The sequence below is a fragment of the Podarcis liolepis genome, assembly GCF_965112155.1.
Source record: "Podarcis liolepis genome assembly, chromosome: 10".
Classification (NCBI taxonomy): Eukaryota; Metazoa; Chordata; class Lepidosauria; order Squamata; family Lacertidae; genus Podarcis; species Podarcis liolepis.
Genome location: NC_139562.1, coordinates 16,164,689 through 16,185,810, shown reverse-complemented (window position 1 = coordinate 16,185,810; position 21,122 = coordinate 16,164,689). Strand labels below are relative to the sequence as shown.

The 21,122-nt window shown below is 42.5% G+C and overlaps 1 protein-coding gene across 5 annotated transcripts in view; it reads right to left on the bottom strand.

Moving 5' to 3' along the window:
* The window catches only part of LMO3 (LIM domain only 3), a 94,042-nt gene that overhangs the window by 12,237 nt on the left and 60,683 nt on the right, over positions 1-21,122 (bottom strand). The window lies entirely within an intron of this gene.

Here is a 21,122-nt window from a genome sequence, read left to right as displayed (position 1 = left end):
AAAAGAGGAAATAATAGTTTGGCGCTGGTGCGGGGAAGGCTCCCATTGCAGTCATTTTTGACACCTAGTGCTAAAAGCTTTACCATTATTAAAGAGCATTTTATGAAGAAGTCATTTAAAGCGTCAGAAAGCATTAGTGGTTCATGCACCTTCCAACCTTGTACCATGCTTATAGCTATGATTATGTTATTCAAGTAGCCCATTAAAGTAAATGAGGCAGTCAGCTATATATAGCCACATTAGGAGCGCAGGTACATTATATTGTAGGAACAATTTCAAATCTCTTATGAAATGTTTTAACTTTGGTGATGGGGGGTGGGGAGAACCCACTTCCTTTTTTTAAACAGATGCGCGTGAATACGAGCACAGTCGCACATTGTTCAAGGTGGTCCCCCTCCTCCGCGCACAGCTGGTATGTTCCAAATAATGAAATAATCCTACACACATCTATACAGAATTTTAATTCTAATAAGGGAGGATTATAAACTTTTTTTCTTTCCTTTTCGGATGCACACACCGCCGATCTTTGAAACCAACTTTAATGCACAGCTACTTAATACATGCAAATGGGTTTCCCCCCCTTTTAAAAAAAGTAGCAATGCTCTTCCTCTGTTAATGCCATTTTAAAGTATGATACAAAATAGATGAAAATGCCACATCTGCCGCCTTCCTTTTTGCTCTTCAACATCAGGCTGACAGCAGAAAAATATTAATGGCTCTCGGGGGAAATGCCGAATTAAAAGCAGTTCTGAGCTAATGAATTCAAAGGTGCTACAGTCGAAAACTTGGTTTGGCAACACACACATATGTACGCAAACCTTCCCATTTGAAGGGGTGCAGCAGCGGTGCCTGCATAGCTAACCAAGCCCTGACATCAGCCCAGTGCACACATTTTGCATAATACATACGGCATGTTTATTTTTAAAGTTATGAACCACTTTTCTGCTGATTGTCTGGTGCACCAGTTTACCCTGATTTTATATATATATCTATATATCTAAAATGTTCAGAGATAAACAAAACAACAACAAGGCTTAATCACCAGCATCCCTATGTTCATCAACTCCTGGTAGATTTATTATTCAGGCTCATGTCAACTTCATTTTGCTAATTGTGAAGACGGATGATTAAAATTATATGTACACACAGAGAGACAGAGGGTTGTGTGTCTCTCCACAATCACTTCTCAAAAGATTCCACCCCAGCAATTCTCAAATGGCCTTGGGCAAGCCATGCTAGTTCAAAAACAAAAAGAGGCTGGATCCAACTAAGCCCTACTCAGAGTAGACTCACTGAAATGAATGGGACTAAGTTGGTACTATTAACTTCAGTGAGTCTACTCTGAGTAGGACTAATACAACACAACGGCTCAAAACTAGCAGAGAGGCACTTCAGGGTAAAACTGAGGCCACTATTCACAAATGCATTCATTTATGTCAAATAATTTACAGTGGTGCCACGCAAGACGAATGCCTCGCAAGATGGAAAACCCGCTAGACGAAAGGGTTTTCCGTTTTGGAGGTGCTTCGCAAAACGAATTTCCTATGGGCTTGCTTCGCAAGACGACAATGCCTTGCAAGTTCCTGCGGGTTTTTTTTCCTCCCCCCCTTTTTCTAAGCTGCTAAGCCGCTTATCAGCTGATCCAATCAGCAGATAAGCCGCTAAAAGCCACTAAAAGCTGCTAATAGCGCTAATAGCGCTAATCCACTAATCCGTCAATGGGCTTGCTTTGCAAGACGAAAAAACCGCTAGACGAAGAGAATCACAGAACGGATTCTTTTCATCTTGCGAGACACCACTGTATATACCGCTTAATTAAATAGCCCCTAAGCAGCGTACATTGAACAAATCAAAACAATTACTGATGTACAAATAAAAGAAGCAATGTTTGAAAACAGATATGCATAAGTTATTCCCAAGTCTAGAGAGGCTTGGTGAAACAAACGAAAGGCTTTGGGTTTTATATTATAATAGCAAGACCTTGAACTTGGCATGGTTGGAAATCAGCACCTGTTTGAGCAGAGGTGCAATATGCTGGCAGGATCTCAGGCCTATCAGCAACCGTGCTGCAGTGTTCTGCACTAACAGCAGCTTCCTGAGCAACTGCAAGCGAAGCCCCAGTTTGCAATAATCACACCTTGACGTTACCCATGCTTAAAACGACCATAGTCAATCTATGCCAATTCAGGAGCAGCAGCAGTTGATACTCCAGGCAATGTTGGTGGAAGGTGCTACTAGCCACAGAGCTCACCTGGGCAATTAAATTAATCTAAATTAATTTAACAGCTTGAGGAGTTAAAATAACAACCACAGGTTGTTTCCAAGAAGCTTGGTCAGGAGAGCAAGTCCCCTGTTTTCAATTAGTCTTTGTTAGCACTATGCTCCAACAGCTATGCTGTGCAATGGCACAGCAAAGGCCAATCCAGGTTTGAACCCCTGTGTGGACACAACACTCAGCCTGCCAACAACACTGGATATCGGCATAAGCTGGCTCAACATGGTTATTACTACCAGAACAGCAGCAGAGAGAGACTTTTTGGAACAGGGCTCTGGCAGAGCCAGGAAGAGGAGAAATAATAATAATAATAATAATAATAATAATAATAATAATAATAATAATAATAGATAAAATTTATTATTTATACCCAGCCCATCTGGCTGGATTTCCCCAGTCACTCTGGGCGGCTCCCAACAGAATATTAGTAATAATAATAAAGCGATAAAACAACAAATATGAAAAACTTCCCTAAACAGGGCTGCCTTCAGATGTCTTCTAAAAGTCAGATAGTTGTTTGTTTCCTTGACATCTGATGGGAGGGCGTTCCACAGGGCAGGCACCACTACCAAGAAGGCCCTCTGCCTGGTTCCCTGTAACTTCACTTCTCACAGTGAGGGAACCTCCAGAAGGCCATCAGAGCTGGACCTCAGTGTCTGGGCTGAACGATGAGGTGGAGACGTTCCTTCAGGTATATTGGGCCGAAGCCGTTTAGGGCTTTAAGGGTCAGCAGGATAAATGAGTGAGAGGGGAGAGGACCAGTTCACCTGCAGTGGGTACCAAGCTGAGAGGGCACCACAACAATTATGTAGAATGGAACATGAGAGGCAGAGTACACACCAAATTTTGGTATCACACAAGGTGCCGCTGAAATTTGAAAGCCCAATCTCCACCACTGCGTGAATGCTGTTACCAAAGGGACAGAGTCCTATTTCCATACACGTATGGAACTTGATCCACCCTAAATAGTGCCAAGGTATGGATAGAATTCACCCCTGTGTCCCCAGCCTCCAATGTTCAGTCTGATGGAGGAACACGTGTCAGTTTCCGACTAGGCAGGCAGGCAGTTCAAATGGGTTAATCCTGAAAAATGGCACCTCCAGCACTCAGAGCGGCTCAGCTACAGAGCTCACCAAGAAACTGGCAAGGCCTAGCTCACAAGGTTAAAAGAGCTCTGCGTATGCGGCACTGAACTCATTGGGAGGTCAGGATATACATGTCGTAAATTAATTTCATTTAGGAAGGCTTACCTTAGACAAGGTTTGAGATCTCTTGATCTACAGCAGGGGTTGCTAAACCGTGCTTCATTCAGGTGGCCCACGGCATGTCCGCATTAAATATTCATAATGATTTTTAATTGTATTTTTATTGCTACTTTTATCTCTCATGCCGCATTCTACTGTATTACAATTTGAATTCCATAGATAAAAATACAATTAAACACCACGCAGCTCCTAGTCTATTGCATTACAATTTCTACAATAGGCAGAAAATTCATTAAGCGGTCTTCCAAAGACTCCATCCATTTTCAAGTGGTCCATGGGGGAGAACATTTGGAAACCACCAATCTACAGCAGCACCTTATTGTCGCTTTTGAAGAATAATTGACTAATATGTTATAGAACCATACCGGGGACTACAATGAGCAATTCAGTATCATTATTTCCTTTCATTTCAATTACCAGGGCCCTAAACTGCATCAAAAATTGAGGTTCTCTAAAGAAGGGGTGGGGAACCTGTGGACCTGAAGGTGTCAGACTTCACTTCCCAACAGACTCAAACAGCATGGCAAATGCTCAAAGAATGATGCGAGCTGAATTCCATCAATGTATTATAAACCACAGATGCCTCATACCTGCTTTGCAGCTTTTCAACAGGAGTACATAGGACGGATCCATTTGGTGGTGGCACCTGTTTTTTTTAAATCCAGGTTATGAACATGTAAAAGCTTCCTTACTCCATGATAGACCAAACACAAGTGTTACTGATGGAAAGCCACACCAGGAGATGGGATTATTCATTCTCTACTATATGCTGCATCTAAATTTGCATGCCCCAATTCTCTGAGCCGTGAGAGATTTTGGGAGGTTCTGGTGGTTATCCTTGTACAGTGGTACCTCGGGTTAAGTACTTAATTCGTTCCGGAGGTCCGTTCTTAACCTGAAACTGTTCTTAACCTGAAGCACCACTTTAGCTAATGTGGCCTCCTGCTGCTGCCGCACCACAGAAGCACAATTTCTGTTCTCATCCTGAAGCAAAGTTCTTAACCCGAGGTACTATTTCTGGGTTAGCTGAGTCTGTACCCTGAAGCGTATGTAACCTGAGGTACCACTGTAGAGGACATCAGGAGAGGCTTCTGACATTGTGCCCTATTCGCATTCCTTGACAAATATATGGGTTGACCCTAGGTGGAGATTCACAGCATTAACATTCCAAAAGGCATTGCTCCTTCATCAGTTTCTTGGGGAGGGTTCTCGTCAACCTAAAGCTGCCTCTTTGACCTTCATCCCATCCCCAGTGTCAAGAGAAAGAAGGAAGGGGGGATGGGAAGGTAAAACCCCTCCCCAAAGGACTCTCTTCTTCCAAAAGACTCCAGCTGGAGAAAACAATCTACATGGAACCACTCTGAGATCTACGGATGAAGGGCATAGATAGAAATTCAATAAATGAATGAAGAATGAATGAAGAGGGAAGGACGCGTCTTAAGGAACTGATCTTAACTGTGCAGGGTAGCGTATGTATGTGACTTTGAAGGTGATCTTCTGCAGAACTGGGGGACTATTAAGCTGAAGGAATATATACTTGATCAGACCAAGAAAGCCCATATGTCCTCTTTTTCTGGGACACACCCTCTTTTTCATGGCTAGAGTCATCATAGCGATCCATAGTTAGAAGTTGGGAAGTATATCCTCTTTTTTGCACTTCAAAATATGGCAACCCTAAGCCCACTCTTTTGTCACCAACAGAGGGAAGGCTGGGGTGTCCACACATCCTACTTTGCAGTCCTCTATTTGAAGATATGCTTGATCCATCCATCCATATGTAACATAAGAAGGGAGAGCAGCAGGGACCTTGAAGTTGTCCATCAACAGTGAGCGCCTGGATAACAGACTGAACAGGCACATACCACCTCGTCACCTTTCTTTGCTATGGTGGGATGTACTGTATATTATTCCTAAATCTGCATAAGTCAGCATAGGCAAATTTCATGCAAATCTGAATCTTCTTTTCCGGGCAATGCATCTCCTCTTTTTTGGGCAACCTCCCTAGAGCAGGTGGCCTTTGGAGGCTCCTTAAGTAGGGCAGAAATTGCAACAGCCCCCTCTGCCCCCTCTCCCATCCAGCATCTGCCTCCCAGAGGTATCTTGATAGTATGGATCATGGTTGTTGATAGACCTAACCTTCATGAATTACACACTGAGTTAGGGTAAGGTATAAATCCTGAAGAATGAGAAAACACACACACTTTGTCTAGTTATGTAGGACTCCCACAAATGTTGCTGAAAAGCTTATTCTAAAATCTTAGCTGCTTTAAGGCTGCCCAAGAGACTTCTTGCAGTTGCGTTCTTGCACTAAGACCAGGGCTAAATATGAGCGGGTGTTAATTCTGAATATAGCTGCTTGTTTGCATTAAGAACAGCCGTCCCCCTCTTGCTATTGTTATATTATTATTACCACTACCCCACAATGCCACGTTGAAATTCTGAACCGAGTTCCTCTATTCCACCGTCCCCAATTTTCAATTGCTTTCTTTCCCCGAGCATTTATCAGCTACCTGATTAGAATTTGTTTCCACACAAACCATTGATCATCAGCCTATTACTAGGCAAATGACAGTTAATTACCCACTACATTAACCACTGGGACCCAAGACCTGCTTCTCCTGCCATCAGTCAACATGATAAATGTGGCAAGTTCAGTAATGCATGGCCAGCCCCGAGCTGCCTGGTATAGTGTGAACAACCCTCAATCTCACTTCCAGGCCCAGGAAAATCTATGGCAATCTGCATAATTACAAGCTCTGGGTTAATAACAGACAAATGATTTGTTGCATCTAAACAAAGTCCTTGGAACGGGCCTGGTCTCCTGTGGTTTTCCTCGGGCCGGTTACGCTCTGCCATCGGTGCACTTTCTTGTATAATGTGCATTTAAAAAAAAAAAGGAAAAAAGAGGGGGTGGAAGGAAAGAAATGCCTTTCCCAATACTATACCTTTCCCAGTTTGTTGCTCTCCAATTTATGGATTCTGCATATGTGATTTTTAATCATTAAAGAACTCTTGGAGCAATATTATCTTAATTATTCTCTGCTGTAACCAGGGAATTAGGCTTCAGATAAAATTTTCTTCTTCCCCGCACTTCTCCTGCCTCGCTGGAGGCTCCATCAGTTTTCATCTGCACCTGGACTCTGAAATCCTAATGATGAATTATTGCCCCTTTCCCTAAGAGGGCGAACCTTACAAGGGAACATTTTACTGAACTGTCAAGCTCACAGACCGAGTGCGGAGATGCGGAAATCTGATCTAATTTACTGCAAAACGACGCACTTGTTAGACTTTTCTCCCTCCGTTTCGTCCCAAGGATCAAGAGATCAGTCAGTAGCCAGGCACTGCCTACTCCTTTGCTGGGGAGAGAGGGAGAGGGAGAGGGAGGGAGAGAGAGGGAGAGAAAGAGAGCACAGGGGTGGCGTTGGTTAGGTTCTCTAAGAGGCTCAAGATAATAGAAACTGAAGCCAAGTTTTTGTTTAGCTGGGAAAGGAAGAAAAATTCTACTCAAGGCAAGAAATAGTCCCTCCACCAAGACAGGTTCACCTTGGCCTTGGCCCTAAGCACTGTCTCACTCTGCTTCCGACTATATTGTTGGTCTTTCTACATGCTTCCACCTCCATCCAGCCTAAAACTATCACATTTTGATTTTGCAGATGAGATGCCTGGGATGGTAGAGCAAGAGGAGAACCAGGGGGAAGAATCTGGCAAGCCATGGATGGGGCTTGAAAAAGAATTTCTCACGCCAGGGGTCAGAATCCATTGTTAGGAGGAAAGCAGGATATGGAAGGACACAGCAGAGGCTAGCAGAATGTAGAATCCACTGGCTTTTCAGGTCCCAGGGCCAATTGCCAGACAAATGCATCACCAGTCAGACTGGTTGGAAGGACTCGTCTTAGACTCCTTTCAAGTTAAAGAGAGAAAACTCCGGCAGAGGCACAGTTCAGCGAGTAGCCTATGAATTAGGCTCCAAGTGCCAGTAGCAGCTATTTGCCCAGACAGCTACTACAGGCACTCTTGTGGAGCCCCTTTCCAATCCCTTCAGTGTTGTCAGTGCTGCTTCACACTCAGTGTCTTTATTCAGCAGACAGTATACTGCAGCTTTCCATTCAAGAAAGGCAACTGAATAAGCAGTTGGCAATGCTAGCAGACAGCTTCCATATGCAACTGCTACAGTCACCTCAAGGGAAAACATAGGTTGCTGTTATATTGCAGTTCCAGGCCTTTAAAACTTTTCAAAATAGCATGGGCTCCAAAAGATCTAATAGGAATGCAACAGAAATAGAAAGCAGTGATCCAGTTTATTGTCTTCCTAAGGCACTGGACTAGACCTGCCAGTGATTTCACCCACGCTCCAATGTACAAGGGGTTACACAGTGGTAGGTGGGGAAGCATTTATTTATCCATAGTTCTATAGTGTGTTATGATATAAAACAGACACACTCAAACAAAATAACCAAAACCCATTGACTCTGTATTTTGAGGAAATAAGGGGTTCTTTACATGTGAGTTCCGGCTCAAAAGTGGGGTTCCAGGGAAAGAGCTCTTCTGATTTTCATGAATGTGTGACACGTAATGCTTCATTTGTGCTTCCATTTTTTAGGAAAGACAGTTGTGTGCTTAACAAGCAAACAGTTTTTCAGATAGCACAGCACTATTGTAGACTACCCCAATACAGAATCTCAGCATGAACCAGCAACCAATAGCACCTTTCACAACCTTCCACCACGTCTCCAAATTAAACTGTGCATTCAATAGGGGTGTGTTCAATATCTTTCATCGATACCGATTAACTGCCAACATGTGTTCTTGGGCCCATAATGAGCAGGATCACGGCTTGGGTTTAAAGGTGCAGACTCAGTATCTTAGTTCCAGATGTATTTGGCTCTCCACCTCCAAACCCTCCCTTCCTGGTAGGAAACTAGGGTAGGGCAGGCAGATTGCTGTATGTGCAAGGTGAAGGAGGCAAAGTAGCTACTATTTCAGCATCGTATTCAATTGACGAAACTGCAGGAAAAGGGTTGGATAGACGTGGGTGGCGCTGTGGTCTAAACCACTGAGCCTCTTGGGCTTGCCAATCAGAAGGTCGGCGGTTTGAATCCCCGTGATGGGGTGAGGTCCTGTTGCTTGGTCCCAGTTCCTGCCAACCTAGCAGTTTGAAAGGACACCAAAAAATGCAAGTAGATAAATAGGTACCGCTCCGGCGGGAAGGTAAACGGCATGTCTGTGTGCTGCTCTGGTTTCACCAGAAGTGGCTTAGTCATGCTGGCCACATGACCTGGAAAAACTGCGGACAAAGGTTGGCTCCCTCGGCCAGTAAAGCGAGATGAGAGCCGCAACCCCAGACTTGTCTGTAACTGGACTTAACTGTCAGGGGTCCTTTACCTTTACCTTTTTAGTCCATATCTTCATTGATACCAAGACTGCCGTCAATTGCAGTGCCTAGAATTCTAAGCAGGACCAGACCAGCCACTAGGGATGCAGCAGGACAACTGGGTAGAAAAATGCTGCAAAAAGCCAAAAGAAAATCCCTGGCCAGAAAATAGCCCCAAATCTTTGCTAGGGACAGTGCTGCTCCTATCACTAGGCAAAGTCAGCCATACAGAAGAGGGAGGAATTTGATTCACTCCACATTTGAAGGAGAGCCTACCAAATCCACACCATCCAAAACAATTCATGAAACCGAAAACACAGCTATCCACCAAGATTCACATTCCTCCTGATTTTGCAGTGCTGTTCTCCATCCAAGTAATATCTACAAAAACACATTTACTAGATTGTGTATGAAATGCATATATTCTTGAAAATAACAAACAAAAAATGGCTTTGCAACGCTGCATATAAATTTGTGTAGTAGGAGTAATTAACACAAAAATGCTGATGGGTTTTCATGAGGACTTTTTTTAAAAAAATCGGAAACTGATGTGGAAATGGAGAACTTAATTTAAGATTGGAAAAATGAGGAACTGAGAGATACTGCAATTGACAGATTCATCCATCCCTAGGTAGGCTGAAGACTCCACAGGCAAATTTCAGGTGCTGCTGCTTTTTGGAGCAGTTCCTATAAACAAACAACAGCAACAGAAAGGCAGGGACTTTGCCTCTCAGACTTAGGCTCCATTTACACAATATTTCATACTAGAACCAGTAAATACTGAGTTCTTGGTGTGTTTTTTACCTAGTCTACACACAATCCAGACCTATTGTATATTTTTTTGGCCCCTGAAAAGTGCTTCTTGGGAAACTGGTTTCATTTGGAAAATAAAATCTCATGGCAGATTAATTTTATTTTGCCCCGCAGTGTGTCCATTTGAAAATGGATGAGAAGAAACATGGGTGGTCCCAGAGATTGGGAACATATCCACATCTGCTGAGTGATGTTTTCAAGGATAGGTGTATAATATAACAAAGCTGAAATTACCTCTTCATTCACCTGGGCATGTTCAGAAGGAAAAATATGTTGATAACCTAATCAAGGGGAGGGTATTCAAAAGCATATCAAGTACCTATACCCACCCTCACTGTTGACAGGGTCTAGAATCAATCTAGAATGAAAGCAGCATGTTGAAGACGAGCCAGAACATTTCCAGATTGAGAAAAGCCACATTTTTTGTGCTACAAACAGTTAAGGTGTACACAAATACTCTAAGGAACCAGATACACAAGGGAGGGAGGCTGGAAGGAAAAGGGTTGAGGAGTCGGTATTAGTTTGACACTGCCATAGCAAAAAGGTGTGGCAAAATCTCCAGCAGGGATGGGCAGAACTATCTATTTCACATATATTCATTCATAAATCTGTTCCATCACATTTCAGTATTAATCCAATTTTTATTTAGTTATTAAATTTGTGCACCGCCCTTCATCCATAGATCTCAGGGCAGTTCACAACATAAAAATACGGATTTGAAAACCCGCACGAAACGTTTGCATTTTTAAATGTACTTTATCTTAAAATAGACATTTTTTATTCTTTTTTTTAAGCCAAGGACAGCATCTCAAAGTTCAGAGAGGGGCAAAGTCCAGAGGATAACTGTGTTCTGATTCATGCATTAGTCTCAGAAAGTGCAGATTGGGGTCAGTTCATATGAGAATTTGCACAGAACCAATTCCTCAAGAACCCCCAGTCTCCTTTGTGTCTACCTCAAAAATATATTCCCCTGCAGCGAGCTTAGTGCACAGGATGCAAACCTCTCCCTGCAGCAGCTCAAACACGTTGCATTACTATTTTGTGTGACCCCCTTGTAGGACCATGTGGAACCTTCCTGGGAAACTTCACTAGCCTAAGTGGTGCCTTTATTCAAAATTAATTTTTCCTTCTGCAGAACTCGAATGATATTTTACTGAAGCAAAGAACTGCACCTGAAAACTTCACTTTAGGCAAAATAAAGAAGCAACACAATGACCATACCAATGGTTTTGGGGATGGGTGAGGAGAGAAGTTATACAGTTCATATCAAGTAATTCGCAAGCTTTTTGTTTGTTTATAGAATACTACAAAACACCTAGACTGTACCAAAAATCCAACACACCCAGTTACGAATCCTTTCAAGGTTCACTGTTCATTCACCTAAATCAGGCATAGGCAAACTTGGCCCTCCAGATGTTTTGAGACTACAATTCCCATCATCCCTGACCACTGGTCCTGTTAGCTAGGGATGATGGGAGTTGTAGTCCCAAAACATCTGGAGGGCCGAGTTTGCCTATGCCTGACCTAAATGTTTAGTACCTCTAGTGAATATTACCATTCCTTCCATACTCATGCAGACAAAAGTAGGCAGTTCAGCAGATCATTCACATCCATCTGTCTGTGTAAAGTGAAGGAATGTCAGGAGCTGAAGACATTCAACCAGTGGTTGTGTTTCAAATGAAGGGGGCTAAAAAGTTGTAAGTTGAAAAATTCAACATGCCCTAATAGCCCATGTATGCCGCACATTGAGCTTCTTTGATATGCTAAAAGGAACACATGCAATAAATGGCATTTCAACAGGGACAAATGTAAGGTTATGCACTTAGGCAGGAAGAACCAGATGCACAAATATAGAATGGGGACACCTGGTTTACTAGCAGTACATGTGAAAGGGATCTAGAGGTCTTGGTAGATCTTAAGTTTACCATGAGTCAAAAGTGTGATGCAGAAGCAAAAAAGCTAATGCTATTCTAGGCTGCATCAACAGAAGCATAGTGACCCAACTGAGGAAAGTAATAGCACTGATTTATTCTGCCTTGGTCAGACCACATCCGGAATACTGTGTCCAGTCTTAGGTGCCATAATTTAAGAAGGATACTGGCAAGCTAGAACGTGTGCAGAGGAGAGTATGGAAACCAAGCCTTATGAGGAACAATTGAGGGAGTTTGCTATGTTTAGTCTGGTAAAGAGGAGACTAAAGGCACATTTTTTTATGCTGTCCCAAAACTCAAGGGGGGGGGGAGTGGAGGATTTCCAGGCATCTAGAATTGTTTTTTATTTTATTTTATTTATTTCACTAAAAAAATTTATACCACTTGACTTCAGAAAAATATAAAACAATAAAACGATCGATAAAAAATTACAAATATAATTTAAAATGTACAGCAAGTTATAAACTCAATAGAATAGACTAAATCAAATTAAAACACAAACTTTCCAAACATCTGGGCAGGCTTGTCTAAACAAGAATGTCTTCAGGAGGAGCCGAAAAGAATACAGCGGAGGCCTGATATCAATAGGCAAAATCAATAGGCAAAAGTGTCGGTGCTGCCACACTGCACTATCAAATTCTTACCGATGTCAGGTACCATGTGGCACCTGTCAAAGTGCCAATTCCGCCAATCAAAGCAGTTAAGTGGGCAAATATGAAAATAACCTCTATTAAAACAGAGGAGGTCAAGGGGATAGGAAGGGGGGATAGCTCAGTGGAAAACACTTGCTCCACAGAATCCCTAGCACCTCCAGATATGGTTGGAAATACTTCTTGAGAAACCCTGGAGAGGTGCTGCCAGTCTGTGAAGACAATATTGAGGTAGATGCAGCAGCCAACGGTGTGGTGGGGCAGAGACCTTCATATGACTTCCCAGCTGGTGAGTCACTGTTGCTTACTGGGAAGGAGAGGTGGTGAAAATGCGTCTGCAGGAGTTTTGGATTAGCTCCAGCAGTGCAATTGCACTACATTGACATTGCCACAACCTCGCCTCTCTTCGTCCAAGCAAGCAGCAGTGACTCACCTGCTGGGAGGTCAGGTAAGCATCTCAGTACCACCACACTGCCCACTACTGACTTAGTGGTTCAACGGCCTGGTGTCCGCCTAAGTAAATAACTAACTTAATTTTTATTTATACCCCGCCCTCCCTGGCCAAGACCTTGCTCAGGGCAGCTAACATCAAATATCAAATACAGTGGTACCTTGGGTTAAGAACTTTGTTCTGGAGGTCTGTTCTTAACCTAAAACTGTTCTTAACCTGAAGTACCACTTTAGCTAATGGGGCCTCCTGCTGCCGCTGCACTGCTGCCACACAATTTCTGTTCTCATCCTGAAGCAAAGTTTTTAACCTGGGGTAATATTTCTGGGTTAGCGGAGTCTGTAACCTGAAGCGTATGTAACCTGAAGCGTATGTAACTCGAGGTACCACTCTACATTAAAATACAACCAAACAATTTATTAAAATGCAGCTTGAAAATTATAATCAGGATAAAATGACATGATTGCCCACGAATTACAACCATAGGGGTCGGGAACCTCAAGTATTCATCAGGGCCAGCTATCCCTGTTGGCCCCACATGAGCTAATAAAAGGGCCAAAGAGGTAGCTTACAGGGTCCCATAGAGGGGGGTCAAACGCCCTGGTCTCCTGCGATAGAGTGTTCCACCAGGCTGGGGCCAAAGCAGAAAAGGCCCTGGCCCTGGCTGAGGCCACTTTAAGGCAGTACCCTACACCCCTAGGTCAAACCTTTTTCTTTTTCAAAGTTTTACTTTGGTTGCAACTACAAACCGGGTCGCCGCTGAATCTCTCCCCTTGGTATAGCAGCCAAGAAGGCTGCTAGGCTGCGAAAGAAATTATGCCATGCTTTATTAAATGGTAAACAGCTGTTTCAGTCACAATACAGCACATGCTAATTGAAGAATGCCGTAAGCACTTCTCCACTAATAAAGGGCTTTTAGGAGACAGGGGACTGAGGGGGAGAAAATATGTACCACGTACAAAATTACTTTCATAGGTGCCCTTCCTTTGAAATTCAGGCATGCGGGTCATTCCAGGTGAGAAGCACACTCTGAGAGGCAACGCGTGGGAATGAATATTCAATAATCATTAGTGGTTTTGCTCGAGGCTCATGGCGTCATGGGTAAAGAAGGCAGGAGGAAGAATGAAGGCGGAACTCAGCTCCTTGTCAGGCTTCCGAGACTCAGGGCTGCTGGGAGAGACGTCAAGGCGGAACCTGTGAAGCGTCAGGTGACACACTTCCGACTTGCTCCTAGGAAACACGCCAGAGATGTTGCCCAAGGAAACTGAATTAAGGACGCGATGCTAAGCAGAGCCACTGGAGCTGGTAAAGGTCATGGGCACAGAGCTTCCTGGGGGCTGGAAAATTCCCTTACACACAAAAATTGTGAGAAGCCACGAGGGGGAGAATTCTACCTGTTTATCTCCCTCACATTTTGCATCCCGCCTCTTCCTCCAAGGATCTCATAACACCCTCGGTCTATCCCAACAAAGCTGCAAGGTAGAAGTTGTGTCAATGTATCTTTAGGAGGGCCAAATAAGACAGTGGTTCCCAAACTTTATCGGGATACCATGCGCTTGATTTCAAAAACTCATCCTACCCAACCCAAACCTACCATACAAAGGGCAATGTCCAGAATAGTGGTTTGCATGGCCCACTAAGAAAGATATAGCACAATAAAATTCAATACAGTGGTACCTCGGGTTAAGAACTTGATTTGTTCCGGAGGTCTGTTCTTAACCTGAAACTGTTCTTAACCTGAGGTACCACTTTAGCTAATGGGGCCTCCCGCTGCTGCCGCCGCGCTGCCGCCGCACGATTTCTGTTCTCATCCTGAAGCAAAGTTCTTAACCCGAGGTACTATTTCTGGGTTAGTGGAGTCTGTAACCTGAAGCGTCTGTAACCGGAGGTACCACTGTACAGTAATAATTAAAGGGTAAAGGGACCCCTGACCGTTAGGTCCAGTCGAGGACAACTCTGGGTAATAATTAGGTGCACGTTTATTCCAAATTCAGTAAAAACTATTTAGTTTAATCAATTCAACCCAATTGATGAATTTGATCCATTGATACCAGCTTTTCCAAGTCTGATGGTCATTAAGACCCCCAGCACCCCCTTGCTTCTTTGCTCCCTCCAGGGGGCGCTACTGACCACTTTGGGAAGCACTGAACCAAACATGGCTTTCAAGCTTCCTTAGCACTCTTCCTCAAGTTGTGTGTCAAAAAAGCAAAGGACAGGTTATTTATTTATACCCCATCTTTTTCAGAATTCAAGGCAGCTTACAGATAAAATAAGAACAGGTAAAAACATATACCGGTACCTAATCATTTAAAAAGGATTAAACATTAAGAGAATTAAAACTAACTCCCTCTCTCTCTATAGCCAATCTATTAAAATGTAAGATAATTACCATAAAAACAGCCTTTTCATTAAAAGCCTTTTGCACTGCACTTGTGTATACTACTTTGCCTAACATATGCATTTTTGCAACACAGTTTCCTTTAACGATCACATTTTGATGCTATTTTTACTAACACGTGCATTTCTATGCACACTTTACCCAAATATATGCACTTTGAGTATACATTATGAAGCTAGAGAACTGCATCACAAAATTTGGAAAAGTGCAAATTTCAAAGGGTAGCTGTGTTTTGATTTGCATATTGTTTCAGAAAGTTTGAATAAAAGTAGCTTTGCCATTAAATGTAAAGTGGACTGAATTTCTCCCTTATCTCATTCCTATAAATAACAGAACTGGGGCATTACGCATAACTATAGGATCTGGCCAGGCATTTTCTTCATTCAGCAAACCACATTGTGTATAGAGCTGAGTGAAGAAAATTAGTGGCCAGATCTTAAAACAAACAAGTAGTCAGTCTGTCTGGCTCCCAATTTACACTACATAATGCAAGGCAGGCACAGAAACAGAAGATCTGATTAAATGCCCAGCTATGAAACAGCACGATTCAGTATTTCCAGAGTAGTCACTATATAGCTCAAGCCCCCAAGCAAACACACCCTTCAATATTTCTGGTATTGAATGCTAAACTTTGCATTTTCCTAAAGTAAGCTACCAGATTTTGAGTGCTTTTTTTGGCATTAATTATTTTACATAACATTGGATTCCTTTGGCACAATTTTATTGGTTTTTCAATTGTCTGGCTCCAATGACGCACAATAACGATGCAACTCCCATAATCATAGAGTCACATGTCACCATTCACGTCCAAAAGTACAATATTGACAGCAGCCAAAGGAGGCGCAGAACTCAAAATGGCAATAATCAAGTTATTCAGTTTTGCATTTAAGGCATGCAGGGCCACCATTTCAGGAATAGCATTCTCAGCAATAACCCTTGGATTTAATTGTCTGATATTCGTTCTGTTCAGAATTAATGCAGGGCATCATTGAACATTTAAAGAAACATTTAGTGTGATGACATTTTGGTTCCCTACACAAGTAGGGATTGGTCAATCTGACCACTTCAGTTTCTCATTTCCTCACTCTTCAGTTTAGTTCTTTTACATTTCCACATCATTTTGCAATTATTATAATTTTTTAAAAATTCCTTATGAAAATTCACCAGCATTTCAGCGCAAATTTCTCCTAATGCATTTTTGTATCCAAATCTGCCGAATATTCACATTTCCCCTAATAAAATTCATTTGTGTATATTATTTTCTCTATTCTTCTTTTATACATGCTCTGGGCTAGCACATGCATCTTTTGTATACCTTACTTGGCTGGAGAGAATTTCAATGTGAATTTCAAATGGTGGTTGTGTTTTGATTTGCCTACTCTTTTTCTGGGGTGGGGAGAGCGAATTCAGTTCACCTTTAAATCTGGAGTGAAATTACCTCCTCCCTCATACATACAAAGCTTACAGCAACATGGCCGCGTATCTTATTATTAAAGCAAATAGATTTATGCCTTTCATACCTGCTTTTAACCTTATAGGTTAACTTTGTTGCTTATAACAATAGTTAATGTGTTGAAGCAGAGAACTTGCCTGAAATACAGGCGCTCTCGAGCAATAATCATAGCCATCATCCGAAACACAGAAGAACAAAAGATGAGGCCCCTGATGACATCTAAAATTCCTAACTGCACCTTAATTTTATTTTATTTTGTGTTCTGGGTTTACTATATTTTTGTACATATTTTTTTTTAAAATCCAACACAGTCACAATAATAAAATACCATATATCAAGAAGAAGTTCCCTCTAGCAGCTTATGGTGTGACCCTCAGTTTACCTCTCAATAAATGGGAGCATTTTAAACTGCCTTATAAGCACACTGAAAGGTTAAGCTTTTTAACAGAACGTGCCAAGAGAGAGATGCTTTGGAAGCATCCGCAGTTCTTTAGGGCATATGCGTGTGAAACTGTTGTCAGTTCTGCTTGCAAGCACACAGTGCTAAAGATCCCAAATATTCACTTTGTAGATGGGATTTGCAGAAGAGGTAGAGAAATGCGGCCAATGCTTTGTGCGCAGAGATGAGGGGGTGTCTTTCTTCAGATTAAAAAGAAAAAGAAAAAAAAGGTTTAAGACAGAAGAAAGAGATGCAAGTTCCTGCACCCTATAATTACACTCGACACAATTTAGAATGCCGCCGTACAGTAATGTTAACACAAACAAGGTTCTAAAAAAAGCCTTCCACGTAGCAAAACGTGGAGAAATGCTAAGTCTCTTTCGACTGCTTTGCAAATTTCCTCCCAGAAAAGCTATTTCTTAATAATGCACCTGACACTTTTCATAGGGGAAAAAAAGAAATGGGTTAAGTTTTCCCTGTATTTGGACTGTGCGCATATTCTTCCTTTTATTTATAAAAGGCACGAGCATCCAAGGCATTGGGCTTTGTTGTGTCACCTTTAGGACTTGCTGTTTGAAGTCCCGCGTTGCAAGGGCTACAGTACACAGAGTGTTCAGAATTTTAAGCAAAACCTTAAAACAGTTACGGAAATCAAAGCCGGCTATTCCGAAGACGTGCACCCACTGTACAAATAGCACACGGACTGCCTATCGATAGATCCTGTGTGCTCCTAGACAGTATCATTGCTGTGAAGTACATATGCATGAATGCTAACCTTGGAGTCTGTTAATTCCAAGGGGGAAACAAACAAACAAACCAAGATGCTATGAGATGGAATTTGGGAGAGAGAGAGAGAAAAAAGTTATAGAGCTGTTTCAACAAGTGTTGGAATTAACTAGACACGAACGTGCAGCTTGCTACACGACCCTATGCATTTTCACTCAGTGCATTCAGCGTGACTTATTCTAGGAAAGTGAACACAGGCCGGCAGCCGTATTTGCCCAATGGAATGTTGCTTATTGGTAAACCAATCTGGAACCCACAGCTTAACCCTTTATGCTGTTTTTAAAAATTGAAGCTGCTGGGAATTGCAAGTGGGGAGAAAACTTGTTGTGATTGTTGCATCCCACTTGTGGGTTTTGTATAGGCATCTGGTTGGCCATTGTGAGAACAGGATTGCTGGACTAGATGGGCCATAGGCCTGATCCAGCAAAGGCTCTTTTTCCATTTAGCTCAAGCTATCAAGCATAATATTTTATATGGACTTGATATTTCTTATCCGATTTTTAAGCCTTTGTGCTTTTTTATATTTTAATGACTCCAAAAATTAAGATTGTCTCCACCAATTCCATTAAAATATGGCTTAAAATGTCTTTATTTTGCAGGTTAATGAAGCTGCAGATCCAATACAGACCCACAGACACATTTTCCTATAGGTATATAAGGGTTTGCCTTTTGTCCCCTGCTTGGGTGGGAAAACACAGAACGAGAGAAGAATTCTTTAGGAGACTTGGCTTCCCAATAAATGGCGACCAATTTCAATGAAACAGCTATATAGAAACAGACGTCAGGGGTTGTTCTGGAAGTTTGATATGTTGAGTAAGCTAAGGCAAATGAAATCTTTAAAACAGGCACATCCCCTGTTTTACCTTTAAATCTTTAAAACAGGCACAGCACCACAACACTTACTAATGAAATGTTACATTAGTAAACATTTCAATTACTGCATCCATAAAGGCAACACCTTAAAATGGAAAAGCAGGTGTCATGTTGACGCCTATTGCTCATTAGATAAAGGTGCTGTTTGTATTTGGGTCACAACTCTTCCCATGTATGAATATTAGCAACACATTGCAGGAAGGAAAAAGCCCTGGAGATTTAGCACAGTTTGAATATTTAATGCAACAATAGTTGGATTCCTAACAGGAGAAAGGAAATTTGGAAGCATGAGATATACGCACCACACACCTATCTTTGCTTGTCTGCTTTTCATATTTTATGCTGCCTACATCGTGACACCCCAGCATGTTTGAAAAAGAATAAAAACAGCTAGCACGGACTACAAGGTAGCAGATCCTACTTTCTAATGCCCCCTGAAAAGAGCAAACGATACCATATAATTTATGCAATGTATGTAGGGTGATTCTTTAGCGTAACACAAGCAAAGCACAGAAGACACACACAGAACAAAAGACAAGCCCTAACTTCATAACTTTGCATATATCCAAAGAGAAAAAGCTGTCAGGTACCAAGATGATGAGTGTTTTAAAAGACACCTATATCTCATGCTTTCTAATGAATGAAACGCAGGAAAGCAAACAATTTGAAAGAAAAGTAGGCTATTAGAAAATCTCTTATCCCCCCCCCCCGTTTCATTTCTTCTTCTGGTATTAGGGAGTTTTCTCTCCCCAACGTCCCCCGCCACAGGCACAAACAGCCCAGAGGGATTGCAGAACAAGGGTCTTTACAGAAGGCAGCTTGCTAATTGAGAAGCTGATCAGGGGTAGAGAGATCCTGCCTTACCACGTTAAGCATCGAAATCAAGCATGACTGGATTGATGCCGCCAAATCGCTGTCTGGAGGCCATTCCAAGCCAGGAGCAGCCGGGCTTTTCACACCTGATAGGCCCTCACTCCATCTATATCAAGTCGCATTAAGAAAGGAATGGATTGGCGAATTGGAGCCCTTGCCCCTTAAGAGCCTTCGTTGGACAGACTTAATTGCTGCTCCTTGAAGTCCCTTAGAAGTAGCAAATCCTACTCAAGCGTCAGAGTGGTGCCATTATCTGTTCCACTCCTTTGCCCCTAGCAAGGAGAACTTCACATTTCAAAGAGTAGAAACATGGTAGAAAAACACACACAACTCAAACACTCTATTATTAATAATAATAATAATAATAATACAGTAGTACCTCGGGTTACAGATGCTTCAGGTTACAGACTCCGCTAACCCAGAAATAGTACCTCGGGTTAAGAACTTTGCTTCAGGATGAGAACAGAAATCGTGCTCTGGCAGCACGGCAGCAGCGGGAGGCCCCATTAGCTAAAGTGGTACCTCAGGTTAAGAACAGTTTCAGGTCAAGAACAGACCTCCAGAAAGAATTAAGTTCTTAACCCGAGGTACCACTGTAATTAACTTCCAACAATAATCGAGAGTCATTGGGACTTAACCCACCCTTTAACATTTCACAGCTGAAGCCAGGAACAATTTTGCATTCTTCTTATTCTCTTGCCCAAACCAGGGATAGTAAGTATTGGGGTGATCTGATTAGCTTTTTACTCCTGACAGTTTAGCAACAGCAACTCTCCGCACCCCACTCCCCCAAATTAGGTTGCTGAAACAAAGGAAATGTGGGAGAAAAGAAGGAGTGTATTTGTAAGTGAAAGGCCTGCAGGATCAGTACTAGCCCAGAAGTCAATAGTTGTGGTCTTGAAGACAAATTCCCAGGCTGAACATGGACTCAGAGGTCCAGTGGTCCATAATTCTAAATCTACAAAAAACCACATGTCTGGTGACATGTGACGCTGTACACAACAGACCAGTCAAGATTGGGAATGGTTGCTGCTAATATACAATGCCAATTTTACAGAAGCTACACTGACACCAGCCCCAATTCCAGGCACAATTTACAAAGCCAGCATGGTGTAGTGGTTAAGAGCGGTGGACTCATAATCTGGTGAACCTGGTTTGCGTCTCTGCTCCTCCACATGCAGCTGCTGGGTGACCTTGGGCCAGTCACACTTCTTTGAAGTCTCTCAGCCTCACTCACCTCACAGAGTGTTTGTTGTGGGGGAGGAAGGGAAAGGAGATTGTTAGCTGTTTTGAGACTCCTTAAGGGGAGTGAAAGGTGGGATATCAAGTCCAAACAGAGCTAAATTTGAGATTTAAAGGCCTATGCAGAGTACTTCAAGGACTTCTTGATCTCCCACGAACTTGCCTGGATGTTGACACCCACACCCCTTCATGGCCTTTCTTAACATCACCCTGCTTTTAGGGGTCAGTAGCAACCAAGACAGAGTCATTTCAGTGGTGGCTCCTGGTCTTGTCTCCAGAGCAGATCACCCAGTGCAGCATCCTTT